Source organism: Pseudorca crassidens, chromosome 13 (genome assembly GCF_039906515.1).
Source record: "Pseudorca crassidens isolate mPseCra1 chromosome 13, mPseCra1.hap1, whole genome shotgun sequence".
Lineage (NCBI taxonomy): Eukaryota > Metazoa > Chordata > Mammalia > Artiodactyla > Delphinidae > Pseudorca > Pseudorca crassidens.
Window position 1 is genome coordinate 38,719,356 of NC_090308.1, and position 18,332 is coordinate 38,737,687.

The 18,332-nt window shown below is 36.9% G+C and overlaps 1 long non-coding RNA gene across 9 annotated transcripts in view; it reads right to left on the minus strand.

Annotated features, from left to right (window-relative positions):
• The window catches only part of LOC137204586 (uncharacterized), a 142,377-nt gene that overhangs the window by 95,893 nt on the left and 28,152 nt on the right, over nucleotides 1-18,332 (minus strand). For 7 of the 9 annotated variants that reach the window (XR_010933735.1, XR_010933732.1, XR_010933733.1 and 4 more), the window contains exons 3-4: nucleotides 4,151-15,366; nucleotides 936-1,066 (exon numbers count right to left, since the gene is read on the minus strand). This is a non-coding gene — a long non-coding RNA (uncharacterized lncRNA). Of the gene's footprint in view, nucleotides 1-935; nucleotides 1,067-2,834; nucleotides 2,918-3,019; nucleotides 3,090-4,150; nucleotides 15,367-18,332 lie in introns of all 9 variants that reach the window. The other 2 variants (XR_010933740.1, XR_010933736.1) reach the window with 2 other exon arrangements.

An 18,332-nucleotide genomic window follows, 5' to 3' on the forward strand; every position in this document is an offset into this window, starting at 1 on the left:
GTTGCTACTTAAACCTTTATTCATTACAGGCTTTAAATTCCTATTGTGGTGGGCTGTTGTTATCCTGTGCTAGGAGTGATGCCTGGAGTACTGGAGGGTTTTTCTCAGTATTCTTGTTCCACATTCACCTTTCAGTAGTCCTCCCTGCCTATGCTACAGAGAGGATATCTCTCAATGTTCTTACCTCAACCCAGATTGCTGTTGATTGCTACTCATGTTAGGGGAAGAGGGTGCTATATTATCCTGGTCTAGCCTAATTTTTAGGTAGGATCTCTGCTTCTGGGCCTTGAGAGTAGAGTTTTCATAGTCCAGACTTTCTAACTCATGCCAGCCAAACCCTGCCTTGTATATTGCACGTCTTGGGTGGGAGAGTGTTTCCTGCTTCTTCCCCACTGGTAGCAGATGTCTGCTTCATATCAGTGTAGGATCTCAGGTCCAAGAGTTTTACCTGCCCTCTTTCATGAGCAGAAAGATTTTCCTTCTTCCCTTTCTACTTATCCCCCAGAAACAGTGGAAGTGTTTATGTCCTGAAGATAAGAGGACTTCCTAATCACTCCCAGAAGCAGATGGGTTATGCCTCTACCCCTCCCCTAGAAACAGGATTTTTGCCTGGATCCTAGGGACGTAGCACTTCCTGTCTCTATTCCAGCAACTTAATGCTTTTACTTTTTATAAGAGAAGGATCTGAGAAAATACAAAGTTTTGTATCTGTTCCCCAGGTGTAGCTGAACACCTGCATCCTGATGTTCCTGAGGGAAGCTCTCTCCAGTTTTCTACCATGACCTTCAATTTTCATGGAATTGGCTCATGGAAAAATGTTTGTGAGTAAGTGTAAAATATACTTGTTTCGAGGGATTTCAGTTTTTCCAAACTTATATGCTAGTCCATTCTCAGCCTTTAAGAATTTGTTAAAGTTTAGTGTGATTTATTCTTACCCACTTCTACGTGACCATCTCATCCTCTCATGTCTTGCCAAAGGTGAAAATTTGTGTGTACTGTTTCTCCTCAGAGAGCTTGTCACTCTTTGGAACTCAGAGCATTTGCTTGCCCTGCAACTTCAGCTCTCCTATGGAGTAAAGAAAATGTAGATTTTGATTTTTTTTCTTGTTGTTAGGATAATAGCAACATTCTCTTGTGGTTTTCTGAATCCTAAGCAGATGCAGAACCTCCCTGAGTCCCTATAGTTGTTTTAAAGCAGGCTGTTAGCAGAACAGATGCATTAACTTAGTAGAATTAATCTTAGCAGAAAAGCAATAAAACATAGTTCACTAAATTTGAGACTTAAAGTGTACTAAGCATAACTTTAAAATAATTACAATATTGAAATATGGTCAATAAAATTATAGAGTTGTACATAAGAAAACTGGCTATTGGTACCTGGAATTGTTAATGCAAAAAATGAATTATGTGACATTTCATACATTTTTATGGTTATATTCATAACAAAAATATTAGTTATACCATGTTGATCAGATAAGTTTCTTGGAGGAAGTAGAATGTAAATTTTATATTAAATGATATGTGACTTGAATTAGGCAAGAAAGAGGGATGGGCAGTCTGGGTGAGAAAAACAGCAAGTTCAAAGGCATGAAAATAGAAAATGAGTAGTGAGATTATGGTATATTAGAAAACTATAAAGATACTAGCCTTGTTTGGTTTATCTATATCTGAGGTTGGCAAACACAACCATGAGCCACATCCAACCTGCAGCCTGTTTTTGTATGACCAGTGAGCTAAGAATTGTTTTTAAATTTTTAAAAGGTTGTGAAGAAAGAAAAACAAGATGCAAGAAAAAACAAGAAGGATAAGAGATAAAAGAAGTTGAAAAAGAGGAGACTGAGACTATATGTGGCTTGCAAAGCCTAAAATGTGTACTATCTGAACTTTCACAAAAGAAGTTTTCCAACCCCTGATCTGTGTAGTTTTCTTATTGTTTGTTATTCTATTACAGAGAAATAGAAATCCTCCTTGAATTTTCAAAATTTATACTAAATATAATTGTCATATTATCTAATTCCTCCCTAATTTGCTTTCAATTGATTTATTGAATTAAACTTATAATTATACTTTGAACTACTATATTTTTTGCACAATTCAAAACGTGTTTTTTACAGTTCCAATTCATTAAATGTGGATTTATAATTTAATAGATCACATATTGCTATCTAGTTTTTACATTGCCCTTTCCTTTGTTTATTGGTGAGCCAGATACAATCATAATTTCATTTTGCAAATTGCCATAAATCCAAGATGTACTTAAGGGGTTTGACAGGACCTCCAAGGAAGAGACAGGACCATGAGATGACCATAATGTATAACAAATTGGTGAAACGATAGATTGACACTGGATTGTTTTCCATGAAGATAGTTTTGACTTTATAATTTCTTCCATGTTCTTCCTTTTTTGTTTTTGTTTTTTTTTTAAACTATTCCTATTTGCCATCTTCTATCAGATGGCTGAGACAACCATATCAATTAGACGGGGCTGATCATCTAAACCCTTTTTCTCTTCTCTCTCTTTCTGTTTGACAGTGACAGTGCTCGTTCATACACCCTCAGAAGATGTGTGGTTATAAGAAAATAAAAAACTAAATATGATATTCTGATTTTTTTCAGGTACTGACTTTTAAAAATTAGTTTAAAACAGAGTGTCATTTGGATGATAATTGTGGGATTTGATTAAAGCATTTCATACTTGTCTCCATTTTAATGGACAATCGATAACTATTTAAAAATAACAAATTATGTTTTCATAAATATTGCTTAAAATTTAACTCTTATGTAGTCAGATCCTCAATCAAAAACATGTTCTTAACAAATAAAATATATCTTACAGCATGCTTTTAACTGTTTCACCTGCATCTTCAAATATGCCATAGAAATAACTTCATGGGGAACTTCAGTTTGTTATATGAATCTGTTCAGTGTTTGGCATGCAGAGGGCAGAAAGACCAGGAACATTACTTTCTGACACCTGTTGCTCTCAGCAAATAGATACCAAAGCACAACTGGAAAATACCTGCTCTTTGTTTCAGATATTTTAGAAAACAGCTTTTCAATCTGAAAGCCAAATCAGATATTGTTCAGTCCTAGAGGTAAAGATCAAAAAGATAATGTAACAGTCAAAGTAAGAATAAGGACAAAAAGGAACACGAGTTTGTTTTTATTGGTCTTCTTTTATTAGTGGATTTTACCCCAAAATTTCATAACAGGCTTTTTGCCAGTTCATTCCTTGGCTCTGTGACTTTGATGATTGCTGGCACCCCCATAAACCTAATGGACTTCATGGTGAGGAAAACTGACTCGTTGTTAAGAAAAAATGTTAAGATAAACTTGGTAGGTTTTCTGTTAAGACATAGAAATTTAAACCTTGGATTAAAAACACAGCAGAGGAAAAGAAAACACATATTTTGACATTCAACTTTCAGATGTGGAGACCTCAAAATTATATTAGCAACAACCTGTTAACTAATGGTCATGGTCCAAATATTTAGGAACAAATCCTTCAGGCTTAGAAAATTACTAACATTGGCTTCTCAACCTTGGAGTCAATAGTAAAACTGCACATTTCCAGCCTTCATCATTTTCAATCAAGATATTAATTAATTTATTTTTTACTTGGATAAAGAGGTATTAGTAGAAAATAGTATTGTATAATTCTAAAGATCATTTCCAAGAAATGATTGATTTATGCTATTGACTAAATTGTATCCTTCTGAAATATATACATTGAAGTCCTAACCACTAATGTTACTTATCGAGGTAGTCTTTTTTTAAAGATTTTTTTTCATGTGGACCATTTTTAAAGTCTTTATTGAATTTGTTACAATATTGCTTCTGTTTTTATGTTTTGGTTTTTTGACTGTGAGGCATGTGGGATCTCAGCTCCCCAACCAGAGATTGAACCTGCTTCGCCTGCATTGGAAGGTGATGTCTTAACCACCGGACCGCCAGGGAAGTCCCAAGAAATAGAGTCTTTTGGAGATAATTAAAGTTAAATGAGTTGATAAGGATGGGACCCTAGCCTGATAAGACTGTGGCCTTATAAGAAGAGGAAGATCTGTGTGTGTGTGTGTGTGTGTGTGTGTCTCCTGCATGTGAGAACACAATGGGAAGGCAGCCATCTGAAAGCTAGGAAGACAGATCTTACCAGAAACTGAATCCTGCTGGACCTTGATCTTGGACTTTCCAGCATCTAGAGCTGTAAGAAAACAAGTTTCAGTTGTTTAAACCACTCAATCTATGGTATTTTGTTATGGTAGCCTAAGCTAACTAAGACAATTAATTTGCATTCTGTAACTGCCTTAATTTTATCCAGGATATATGAGAATAAGTACTTCCTTGAAATACTTTAAAAGTCTGCTCCCAAAGTAAAAAAATCCAGCAAAGAAAATAATAGCCTAGAGATGTTGATAATTGATCCTGCAGTTAAATCACCTTTCAGAACTATTCATACCACGAAGTGCAACTGCCTTTTATGGTTAAGGGTGAGCATAGAATGGCTTTCCTCCTTCCAACAGACCAGAACTTCTTAGAAACATATTTTACTATTTAAAGTTTAAGGCTCTCTTTCAACCTGTGTGCTGCAGATATTTAATTGGATAAAGACTCAATATTATGTCCAGTAAGTTAAAGGTTATGTTAGGATATAAGCTCATAACTACCTGAAATTTTCTTTCCTCTTTCTCACTGTGTTTCAACTATGCAATGCCTTTCTTTGCTTCAAACAAAGTTTGCAATAGTTTATCTAATCTTTGTTCTATTTGCATGATTTGACTTTATGATAATTAGTTTAATTAATATTTTGCTTTCTTTTTTGACTCTGAAAAGTCTTACCAAATTACCTGTGAAATAATAATTACTCTTTGGCCTCAATTTTGTTTATGCGCAGGGAAGAGAATGTTAGAAGAGATGGAAATTAAGGGTGTGAAAAGATAACAGCATGATGCTGCTTTGGGCATATGGGCCTTTCTCTAACTCAATTTCAGTTTGTAAGGGTATCTGCATATGGTCAAATAACTTTCAGTTTCTAATTATGAATTATGGAATTAGTGAATATGGTATATAGTTCATGCTTAAAATGTATGATAGTAAATACCAAATGGGACTTGTTTGTATAAATGAACATATGGAATCTTCAGGGTGCAGGAGAGCCAACTCGGGAGCAAAGAAATTTGCTACTGTTTAATCACTTTATATCCTGGATGACGAAGTCAAGATGTCTCCCATGCACGTGTTTATCACACATGATCATGTTCTATGTGCCAGAATGGTGTGATGGTGGGGGTGGAGTGATCTGCCTCTCTTTTTGTTTGTTTGCTCAGTTAGATTTCAGTGAACTTTGACTGAACTTAAGTGCTTTTGACTACTGAGAGGGGCCTAGTGGCTAAAATATCAAATACTCATAAGAACACTGCAAATAATGCCTTTCCTTTTCCTTCAAATACCAGCAGGATGGAAGAGTTGTCTTTTGAGAATAATACTGTCAGAACACAGCCTATCTCAGTCCTGGAATCATACCCACTTGGGAGACATACTTAAATGCTTATATATCTGTAGTGGGTACACTAGATTTTTTATGCCTCCATTCCATTACATTATTGGGTATTTTTCCCTGTGTTTGGTCCTGGGATTGAATCATGAATCTGTAATCTGAGAAGGGACGTGAGAGGGAAATTTTGGCAAAAAACAATAGGGAAATAAAAGAAAAGTTCACTTTTTTAGTGGATTGAGGGGGAGGAGGGAATAGGGTTAGCAAGATCAGATGGCAGTGTTCTTTTGCCATGTTCCTCGCCCAGTTTGAAGCCTCTCACCCTCAAAATCCATTCTCATGGAGGGGTAGGGGCTTGTAGAAACATCTGGACACATATACAAGGTCTCTAAGAAGACCAAGGAGAGTGAATTTCTTTCTCTAAAAAGACTAGGGAGAGCCGCACTTTCAAAGGAGAACTCCCAAAAGCCAGATCAGTCACCCACACAAGAGCAGACCAGAGGAGTCTCACCCCAGCAGAGACCAGGCAGGAGTCCCAGGTCTCTTTCTGCTGCACCAGTGCCCACCCCAGCCCTCTGTGGGGATGGTACACATTCCCTCACCCAGTCAGATGTCTTCTGAACAGAGAAGGGTGAGGTGCCCAAACTCTCAAAGACTGATCATTTTCCTAAAACTCTAAGCCATCCAAAAGATGCATTTAAACTAGGCTAAACACAGAGCTAAACTTCAAATAGTCCAGGTATTTGAGTTGAAGGAGACTGTTTAATGTAGAAGAGACTGAGATTTTGTTAATCAACAATTGCAAGGTTCCTTGTTACCAAGAGGGCTTAGGAAGATTATGTTACCTCTAGTAATTGAGGCAATAAATTTATTTTCATATCTGAGTACAATGTGAATAAAATCACAATTCTGATATGCATGACTGGCTATTAATAAAATTATGAATATTGCATGGTGGTGGCATAGGCCCCTTTTCTGAGTCATGTTTCATTTATCTTTTTTAAACATATGATTGACCTAGCTTTATGCATATATTGGTCTTTGAAACTCTCTGAAGAAATATTTGCATTGACTGAATACATTTTTCATATTTTCTTAACCCCCAATTTTAATGTACTAATACATTTGAGGTGATTTGGAAAATTCCTTTATTTTGTCAGATGTTAAGGAACAATGTGGTAGAGAAAACACTGGACAATGGATCAAAATACACGTGTTCTACTGTTGACTTTGTCACTCACAGCTATGAGGCCCAAGGCAAGAGCACTAACCACTCTGATTATCACTGCTTTATCTACACTACAGAAACAATCATCTTTCATATTCTATTTGTGAGATGGTTGTAAGTTAAAAAATGTTTGTGAATGTATTCTGAAAATTGATTTTATCAAGGAAATATGAAAGTATTATTTAATGAAAAACTTTTTGATTCTAATTTACCTATCTAGTGTTTAAAAAATTTTTATTTTGAAATAATCTCAGAACTACAGAAAAGTTACAAATATAGTACAAATAACTCCTAGAAGCTTTCTATTCAAATTTACCTATTTTTAATATTTTACCATATTTTCTTTGTTCTCTCATATATATCCATATTGTAAACATATAGTTTTTCTGAAAAAATATTCTAAATAACTTGAAAGTACATTTATTATGCTACTTTACCTTTTAAAACTTTAAAGTCCACTTCTCTTTCTTCTTTCTTTCTTTCTAACAGCTCATATTTTTATTGAAGTATAGTTGATTTACAATATTATATTAGTTTCAGGTGCACAATATTGAATCACTATTCAATATTTTATAGATTATAAAAGTTATTATGGTTTAAACATATTTAAAGCTAAAGTCATTTAAAGTTATTATGAAACAATGGTTATATTTCCCTGTTCTGTACAATATATTCTTGTTGCTTCTCTATTTTATACATAGTAGTATGTATCTCTTTTGTTTTTTCTAACACCCTTATTGGAATATAATTGCTTTACATTGTTGTATTAGTTTCTGCTGTATAACAAAGTGAATCAGCTATATGTATACATATATCCACATATACCTTCCGTCTTGCATCTCCCTCCCACCCTCCCTATCCCACCCCTCTAGGTGGTCACACATCACCGAGTTGATCTCCCTGTGTGATGCAGCTGCTTCCCACTAGCTATCTATTTTACATTTGGTAGTGTATATGTGTCAATGCTACTCTCTCACTTTGTCCCACCTTACCCTTCCCCCCCCCATGTCCTCAAGTCCATTCTCTACATCTGTGTCTTTATTCCTGTCCTGCCCCTAGGTTCTTCAGAATAATTTTTTTTCTTTTTTTTTAGATTCCATATATATGTGTTAGCATATGGTATTTGTTTTCCTCTTTCTGAATTACTTCACTCTGTATGACAGTCTCTAGGTCCATGGACCTCACTATAAATAACTCAATTTCATTTCTTTTTATGGCTGAGTAATATTCCATTGTATATATGTGCCACATCTTCTCTATCCATTCATCTGTGGATGGACACTTAGGTGGCTTCCATGTCCTGGCTACTGTAAATAGACCTGCAATGAACATTGTGGTACAAGACTCTTTTGAATTATGGTTTTCTCTGGGTATATGCCCAGTAGTGGGTTTGCTGGGTCATATGGTAGTTCTATTCTTAGTTTTTAAGGGAACCTCCACACTGTTCTCCATAGTGGTTGTATCAATTTACATTCTCATCAACAGTGCAAGAGGGTTCCTTTTCATCCACACCCTCTCCAGCATTTATTGTTTGTAGATTTTTTGATAATGACCATTCTGACTGGTGTGAGGTGATACACATTGTAGTTTTGATTTGCATTTCTCTAATGATTAGTGCTGTGGAGCATCCTTTCATGTGTTTGTTGGCAATCTGTATATCTTCTTTGGAGGAATGTCTATTTAGGACTTCTGTTCATTTTTTGATTGGGTTGTTTGGTTTTTTGATATTGAGATGCATGGGCTGCTTGCATATTTTGGAGATTAATCCTTTGTCACTTGCTTCATTTGCAAAAATTTTCTCCTGTTCTGAGGGTTGTCTTTTCATGTTGTTTATGGTCTCCTTTGATGTGCAAAAGCTTTTAAGTTTCATTAGGTCCCATTTGTTTATTTTTGGTTTTATTTCCATTTCTTTAGGAGGCGGGTGAAAAAGGATCTTGCTGTGATTGATGTCATAGAGTGTTCTGCTTATGTTTTCCTCTAAGAGTTTGACAGTATCTGGCCTTACATTTAGGTCTTTAATCCATTATGAGTTTATTTTTGTGTATGGTGTTAGGGAGTGTTCTAATTTCATTCTTTTACATGTAGCTGCCCAGTTTTCCCAGCACCATTTATTGAAGAGGCTGCCTTTTCTCCATTGTATATTTTTGCCTCCTTTATCAAATATAAGGTGACTGTATGTGTGTGGGTTAATCTTTGGGATTTCTATCCTGTTCCATTGATCAATATTTCTGTTTTTGTGCCAGTACCATACTATCTTGATTACTGTAGCTTTGTAGTATAGTCTAAAGTCCAGGAACTTGATTCCTCCAGCTCCGATTTTCTTTCTCAAGATTGTTTTGGCTATTCGGGGTCTTTTGTGTTTCCATACAAACTGTGAAATTTTTTGTTCTAGTTCTGTGAAAAATACCAGCGGTAGTTTGATAGGGATTGCATTGAATCTGTAGAGTGCTTTGGGTAGTATATTCATTTCACAATGTTGATTCTTCCAATCCAAGAACATGGTATATCTCTCCATCTGCTTGTATCATCTTTAATTTCTTTCATTAGTGTCTTAGAGTTCTCTGCATACAGGTCTTTTGTCTTCTTAGGTAGGTTTATTCCTAGGTATTTTATTCCTTTTGTTGCAATGGTAAATGGGAGTGTTTCCTTAATTTCTCTTTCACATTTTTCATCATTAGTGCATAGGAATGCAAGAGATTTCTGTGCATTAATTTTGTATCCTGCTACTTTACCAAATTCCTTGATTAGCTCTAGTAGTTTTCTGGTAGCATCTTTAGAATTCTCTATGTATAGTATCATGTCAACTGCAGACAGTGACAGCTTTACTTCTTCTTTCCAAATTTGGATTCCTTTTAGTTCTTTTTCTTTTCTGATTGCTGTGGCTAAAACTTCCAAAACTATGTTGAATAATAATGGTGAGAGTGGGCAACCTTGTCTTGTTCCTGATCAGAGTGGAAATGGTTTCAGTTTTTCACCATTGAGAATGATTTTGGCTGTGGGTTTGTCATATATGGCCTTTATTATGTTGAGGTAAGTTCCCTCTATGCCTACTTTCTGGAGGGTTTTTTATCATAAATGGGTGTTGAATTTTGTTGAAAGCTTTGTCTGCCTCTACTGAGATGATCATATGGTTTTTATCCTTCAGTTTGTTAATATGGTATATCACATTGATTGATTTGTGTATATCGACAAATCCTTGCATTACTGGGATAAACCCCACTTGATCATGGTGTATGATACATTTAATGTGCTGTTGGATTCTGTTTGCTAGTATTTTTTTGAGGATTTTTGCATCTATGTTCATCAGTGATATTGGCCCGTAGTTTTCTTTGTGACATCTTTTTCTGGTTTTGGTATCAGGGTGATGGTGGCCTTGTAGAATGAGTTTGGGAGTGTTCCTCCCTGTGCTATATTTTGGAAAGGGTTTGAGAAGGATAGGTGTTAGCTTTTCTCTAAATTTTTGATAGAATTTGCCTGTGAAGCCATCTGGTCCTGGGCATTTGTTTGTTGGAAGATTTTTAATCACAGTTTCAATTTCATTACTTGTGATTGGTCTGTTCATATTTTCTATTTCTTCCTGGTTCAGTCTCAGAAGGTTGTGCTTTTCTAAGAATGGGTCCATTTATTTCAGGTTGTCCATTTTATTGGCATATAGTTGCTTATAGTAATCTCCCATGATGCTTTGTATTTCTGCAGTGTCAGTTATTACTTTTCCTTTTTCATTTCTAATTCTATTGATCTGAGTCTTCTCCCTTTTTTTCTTGATGAATCTGGCTAATGGTTTATAAATTTTGGTTATCTTCTCAAAGAAACAGCTTTTTGCTATTGTTTCCTTCATTTCTTTTTTATTTATTTCTGATCTGATCTTTATGATTTCTTTCCTTCTGCTAACTTTGGGGTTTTTTGTTCTTCCTTCCCTTATTGCTTTAGGTGTAAGGTTAGGTAGTTTATTTGAGATGTTTCTTGTTTCTTGAGGTAGGATTGTATTGCTATAACCTTCCCTCTTAGAACTGCTTTTGCTGCATCCCATAGGTTCTGGGTCATCGTGTTTTCATTGTTGTTTGTTTCTAGGTAGTTTTTGATTTCTTCAGTGATCTCTTGGTTATTAAGTAGTGTATTGTTTAGCCTCCATGTATTTGTACTTTTTATAGATTTTTTTCCGTAATTGATATCTAGTCTCATAGTGTGGTCATTGCAAAAGATACTTGACACCATTTAAATTTTCTTAAATTTACCAAGGCTTGATTTGTGACACAAGATATGATCTGTCCTGGTGAAGGTTCCATGAGCACTTGAGAAGAAAATGTATTGCCTTGTTTTTGGATGGAATCTTCTATAAATATCAATTAAGTCCATCTTGTTTAACGTGTCATTTAAAGCTTCTGTTTCCTTATTTATTTATATTTTGGATGATCTGTCCATTGGTGAAAGTGTGGTGTTAAAGTCCCCTACTATGACTGTGTTACTGTCAACTTCCTCTTTTACGGCTATTAGCATTTGCCTTATGTATTGAGGTGCTCCTATGTTGGGTGCATAAATATTTACAATTGTTAATATCTTCTTGTTGGATTGATCCCTTGATCATTATGTAGTGTCCTTCTCTGTCTTCAGTATTGTCTTTATTTTAAAGTCTATTTTTTTCTGATATGAGAATTGCTACTCCAGCTTTCTTTTGATTTCCATTTGCATGGAATAACTTTTTCCATCCCCTCACTTTCAGTCTGTATTTTTCCCTAAGTCTGATGTGGGTCTCTTGAAGACAGCATATATATGGGTCTTGTTTTTGTATCCATTCAGCCAGCCTATGTCTTCTGGTTGGAGCATTTAATCCATTTAGATTTAAGGTAATTATTGATATGTATGTTCCTATTACTTAATTGTTTGGGGTTTGTTATTGTAGGTCTTTTCCTTGTCTTGTGTTTCCTGCCTAGAAAAGTTCCTTTAGCATTTGTTGTAAAGGTGGTTTGGTGGTACTGAATTCTCTTAGCTTTTGCTTGTCTGTAAAGGTTTTAATTTCTCCATCAAATCTGAATGAGATCCTTGTTGGATAGAGTAATCTTGGTTGTAGGTTTTTCCCTTTCATCACTTTAAATATTTCCCGCTACTCCCTTCTTTTTTGCAGAGTTTCTGCTGAAAGATCAGCTGTTAACCTTATGGGGATTCCCTTGTATGTTATTTTTCCCTTGCTGCTTTTAATATTTGTTCTTTGTATTTAATTTTTGATAGTTTGATTAACATGTGTCTTGACATGTTTCTGCTTGGATTTATCCTGTATATGATTCTCTGTGCTTCCTGGAGTTCATTAACTATTTCCTTTCTCATGTTAGGGTAATTTTCAACTATAATCTCTTCAAATGTTTTCTCAGTCCCTTTCTTTTTCTTTTCTTCTTCTGGGACCCCTATAATTCAAATGTTGGTGCATTTAATGTTGTCCCAGAGGCCTCTGAGACTGTTCTCAATTCTCTTCATTCTTTTTTCTTTATTCTGCTCTGTGGTAGTTTTTCCACTATTTTATCTTCCAGGTCACTTATCTGTTCTTCTGCTTCAGTTATTCTGCTATTGATTCCTTCTATAGAATTTTTAATTTCATTTATTGTGTGGTTCATCATTGTTTATTTGCTCTTTAGTTCTTCTAGGTCCTTGTTAAACGTTTCTTGTATTTTCTCTGTTCTGTTTCCAAGATTTTGGATCATCTTTACTATCATTACTCTGAATTATTTTTCAGGTCGACTGCCTATTTCCTCTTCATTTGTTTGGTCTGGTGGGTTTTTACCTTGCTCCTTCATCTGCTGTGTGTTTCTCTGTCTTCTCATTTTGTTTAACTTACTGTGTTTGGGATCTCCTTTTTGCAGGCTGTAGGTTCGTAGTTCCTGTTGTTTTTGATGTCTGCCCCCAGTGGGTAAGGTTGGTTCAGTGGGTTGTATAGGCTTCCTGGTGGAGGGGACTGGTGCCTGTGTTATGTACAATGAGGCTATGCCTGTGTTTGCCTCCGGTGGTGTGTTTTGTGGTGTCTGTGACCTTATTATGATTTTAGGCAGCCTCTCTGCTAATGGGTGGGGTTGTGTTCCTGTCTTGCTAGTTGCTTGGTAGGGTGTCCAGCACTGTAGTTTGCTGCTAGTTGAGTGGGGCTGGGTCTTAGCGTTGAGATGGAGATCTCTGGGAGAGCTTTCACCATTTAATATTATGTGGAGCCGGGAGGTCTCTGGTGGACCAATGTCCTGAACTCGGCTCTCCCACCTCAGAGGCACAGGCCTGACACCCATCTGGAGCACCAAGACCCTGTCAGATACACGGCTCAGAAGGAAAGGCAGAAAAAAGAAAGAAAGAAAGAAAAGTAAAATATAATAAAGTTATTAAAATAAAAAATAAATATTAAAAATAAAAAATTAAAAAGTAATAAAAAGAAAAAAAAGAAAGAGAGCATCCCAACCAAAATACAAACCACCAATGATAAGAAGTGCTAAAAACTATACTTAAAAAAAAAAATCGGACAGACCGAACCTAGGACAAATGGTAAAAGCAAAGCTATACAGAAAAAATCACACAGAGAAACATAAACATACTCACAAAAAGAGAAAACGGGGAAAAAAAAAAAATATATATATATCATTGCTTTCAAAATCCACTGCCCCAATTTTGGGATGATTCATTGTTTGTTTGGGTATTCCACAGATGCGGCATACATCAAGCTGATTGTGGAGATTTAATCCTCTGCTCCTGAGGCTGCTGGAGAGATTTCCCTTTCTCTTCTTTGTTCGCACAGCTGCCAGAGTTCAGCTTTGGATTGGGCCCCGCCTCTGCGTGTAGGTCGCCTGAGGGCGTCTGTTCCCGCTCTGACTGTACGGGGTTAAAGTAGCAGCTGATTCGGGGGCTCCGGCTCACTCAGGTCGCGGGGAGGGAGGGGTAGGGATGTGGGGCCTGCGGCAGCAGAGGCCTGCATGACGTTGCACCAGCCTGAGGCGCGCCGTGTGTTCGCCCAGGTAAGTTGTCCCTGGTTCACGGGACCCTGGTAGTGGCGGGCGGCACAGGCTCCCGGGAGGGGAGGTGTGGAGAGTGACCTGTGCTTGCACACAGGCTTCTTGGTGGCGGCAGCAGCAGCCTTAGCGTCTCATGCCCGTCTCTGGGGTCCGCGCTTTTAGCCGCGTCTCGCGCCAGCCTGTGGAGCTCCTTTAAGCGGCCCTGTTAATCCCACCTCCTCACGCGCACCCGGAAGCAATGGTCTCTTGCCTCTTTGGCAGCTCCAGGCCTTTTCCAGGACCCTCTCCAGGCTAGCTGTGGCGCACTAGCCTCCTTCAGGCTGTGTTCACGCAGCCAACGCCAGCCCTCTCCCTGGGATCCAACCTCCGAAGCCCGAGCCTCAGCTCCCAGCCCCCGCCCGCCCGCCCCGGCGGGTGAGCAGACAAGCCTCTCAAACTGGTGAGTGCTGGTCAACACCGTTCCTCTGTGCGGGAATCTCTCCGCTTTGACCTCCGCACCCCTGTGGCTGTGCTCTTCTCCGTGTCACTGAAGCTTCCCCGCCTCCCCGCATCTCCGCCAGCCAAGGGGCTTCCTAGTGTGTGCAAACCTTTCCTCCTTCACAGCTCCCTCCCACTGGTGCAGGTCCTGTTCCTATTCTTTGTCTCTGTTTTTTCTTTTGCCCTAGCCAGGTACCTGGGGGGTTTCTTGCCTTTTGGGAGGTCTGAGTTCTTCTGCCAGCGTTCAGTAGGTGTTCTGTAGGAGTTGCTTCACATGTAGATGTATTTCTGATGTATTTGTGGGGAGGAAGGCGATCTCCACCTCTCACTCCTCCGCCATCTTGGAGGCCTCCCGCGCCTAAATTTTTTCACCTGTAAAAAATTAATTCCATTATCCCATTTATTATTAGAAATGTGTTATTATAAAGACAAAGTAATCCCCTCCGTGGATATACAGAAGAAGAGGGCTAAGACCTTGTCTTAACTCCGTCTTTGAAAGCCTGGGCAAGAAAGAATGAGTTGTCGACGGAGAGTCCTAAAAGCAGAGTGCAGGGAGGTGGGAGGAAAACTAAGAGCATACAGTATCGCAAAAGCTAAAGGAAAATTGTTTCCAAGAGGAGTGGTGAACTGTTTTGGCTTTTACTGCTGAAAACTCAAACAGAATGAAAACGGAAAAGTAGCTACTGTATTTAGCAATATGGAGTAGACTGATTACTCTAGTGGATGTTTGATATGAGGGAATATTTGGGAATAGAACTCAGACTGCAGAAAGGTAAGAAAGAAGCAAGGAAAGGGAAGTTATGAATATAAAGCCACACTCTTGGGAAATTTTGCTGTGAAGGGAAATAGGACAATAGCTAAAGGGGACTTGAGGGAAGGTTGTGAAGATGAGAGACATTTAAGACTGTTTATAATACTGATAGAAAAATGGGGCAAGTGGAGAATACAAAAAGTTAGAGTTCTTGGTAAAGCAGCAGAGAAGGGGCTTTTAGCACACAGGTTAGGTATTGGTCTTGTTAAGAGGTGAGGCCCCTTTCCTTTCCTTATTTTGTCCGTAGGCCAGGAGGAGAGGATGGGTACGGATTGAAGCAGGTTTACAGATTCCTTGTGGGGAGCTGCAGTCCGTGTCTCAGGGCTTGTACTTCTTTGCTAGGCAGGAGACACAGTCACTTGTTGATAATTAAATGGGAAACCTGGGACAGGTTATGGAGAAAATTGGAGATTTGATTAGAATAGAGGAAATTAAAAATGGTCGTGAATAATTATCTGACTAGAAAAACACCTTGGCAGGCCAGGGGCAAGGGCCAGTTAAGGCTGTTGATTCATGCTTTAGGTACAATTCTGTCTTCCTTACTAGAATGCTAAGGTTTGGGAAGTTAAAAGGTATGGTTTTTCAGACTTGTCTTACTCAGGTACCAAATAAACATTTTATAATTGGCAATATTGCCCTTAGTTAATAAAGTGTAACATCTTAGTTATCAAGATCACTGGTAAGCTTTTCCAGTCTTATATTTTAAACTGTTGAAACTATGTCCTGTCTTACGTTTTGTAGTAAAACAATTTAAATACCAAGAGTAAACTCTTATGTTTCAAGTGATGGGATAGTTTCAAAATTATCTGTAGAACTTTTAAAACTAAATAAGGAACAAAACAGCCTGCCAAAAATATATTTTAATATTTTTAAGCAACTGAAATGATGCAAATCTTTCATTGTTCTTTAGACCCTACCTTATTTTACACAAATGTTTCAGTTCCTTATGAAATTTGCTTAAATTATTGGAGTTTGAACCTTGATCCTTGAATTTCTCTTTGTAAAATGAAAAAGTAATGCAATTTTCCATACCTAGATTGGGAGTTAGCTCAATTAGTGGGATAATTTTTAATGTTAGTGGGTGTTTATATATGTTGGTTAAACACTAATGATTTCACTTTTTTCTATAATAACAGAGGATACTTAGGGATAATTAAGATAGGAACTATTTCCAAGATTCTGTCTTTTTTCACTTATTTCCGAAGCAGCTTTCTATGCTTTAGTGGCCAGGAAGTAGAAGTGGTTTTTCTTTTTCTTGCCAGTAACAGATTTTAAAAGACAATTACAGATGTCTTTTTAGTGGGTTTCGGTTTGGCCTGCTAATCCCTTTCTGCTCTATTTCAATTACATTAAAGAGATTCATGTCCACTGGCTTATGTAACCAATTTTTTATAACATCATCAGCTTTCTTTCTCTCTCACCAGTTTCTAGTATCCTTAAATCATACCCTTAGACTCCTAATACATTATTGATGGGCAAGATTTTTTTTTCAGAGTGAATTAAAATATCCTAATGATTAGGGTGTTCCCATTCAGTTTTGATTTTTTTTTAATGTTTTTGCCACTTGGAAAAGATCAGCTCAACAGCTGGATCTTAATTTTAATCATCTTTTGAATTTTTCTTTGTTTTAGTTTCCTTTGACATGATTTCCAAGAACCATCTGCGAGAATTTGACAATGGTTGCTCTTTTAGAGATGTGCCTGGATTCTAGCTTGGCTGATTGTGTTTGATTTGAAGTTTCAAAGTGGTTTTTAAAGAATTTGAGGTTCCTGCATGTATCTTCTGTTTCTATAAAGACACTTGTAATATGAGAGAAATTGGATCTCTTGGAATGTTTACCCTTAAATAATTTAATAAGAATACATTTTGGGTTTCTTTAATTATTTACATTTTCAAAATCTTTCATGTGTTTTAGCCCACAGAGCACACAGACTTGTCAAAGTATGGTATTTGCAGTGGAGCAGAAGATGAATGCTTTTGGGATCAGACAGCTAATTCTCTTTCTCTTTTTCAGTCGTTTTAAACTTTTCAGAGTAGTTATGCATAGCTATCGATGTTGTTTGTAATGAATCAGTTTCAGTAATTCACAGAAAATAAGTGGGTGCGTGTGTGCATATGTGTGTGTGTGTGTGTGTGTGTGTGTGAAAGCATTTTCACAATCACCCGTACCATATCAAACAGCTTTCCTATCTGGGGTTGTATTCAACACCTGCCCAGATATTAGAGCTCCATCTTATTCTTATTACGTGGTCTTACATTCCTTTGAAAACTGGAGAATTTAATTCTTTCATCTCTCACTTGTAAATTTAAAAAAAATTTAAAATTTATTACTCTATAGATTCTCTACTTGAAATGAGCTTATTTTTTATTCATGTTTGTTTAAATCCTGCATCTTTTCTCAAATGGCTTGAGGATACAAGAGTTGAGTTTAAAGAAACTTCAGAAAATAGAGTTTTGATAGCAAGATGCAGAATGTAATTTATTACACTAAATAGAGTGCTTACAGTGATAAAATATTTATTTGAATTTTTTTTTCCTTTTAATCTGATCTGGAAGAGGGCAATAAAAATTCAACAGGCCTGAGGTCATTCAGTGATATTTATACACTGATGGAGAAATATAATACTAACTACAGAATCTAGGCAAACAAGGATTGAAAGGCAACCTCCATCATCATATAGATTGAAGGTTCAGACATATTCATCTCATAGGAGAAAATATACTTAATAAAATATATTTACTTAGTAAAATCAATGGAAAGATTTTATATGGCATTCACTGAAATCCTACTAACTGAACTTAATTTACTACTTTGTTATTTTATCTTTTATTATTCTCTGTTTCATATCTTTTAGTCTCCTCAACTGTTTGGTTAGGTCTCCGAAGGCAGGAACCCTACTTATGCATCTTTGTATTTCCTAAAATATTTCAGAGAAACTAGATAATAGTTAACATTCAAAACTTGACTTATTTAATGAGAAAATAAAATTGAGAATGAATGTCTACAGTTAACTTTTTTCTGTACTAAAGGCAAAATTTTGCCTGTGATGCTATGTGTACCCGAAAAAACTTAAAACCCTATTTTGAACTGGATGAAAGACCATAAGCTCACCTCTTCGCATGGTCACAGCAAATTTACAACTATTTACAGAAAAACTATGGATGTAAAATGAAGATATAAAGAAGGAACCACAGGGACATGGGTAGGTGTGGCAGAGTTTTGATATAGTTAAGTTCCATAACCACAGGTGGGTGACCCATAAACAGGAGAATAATTAAAATTACAGAGGTTCTCCCAGAGGTGTGAGGGGTCTGAGTCCCACATCGGGTGCCCCGGCCCGGGGTTGC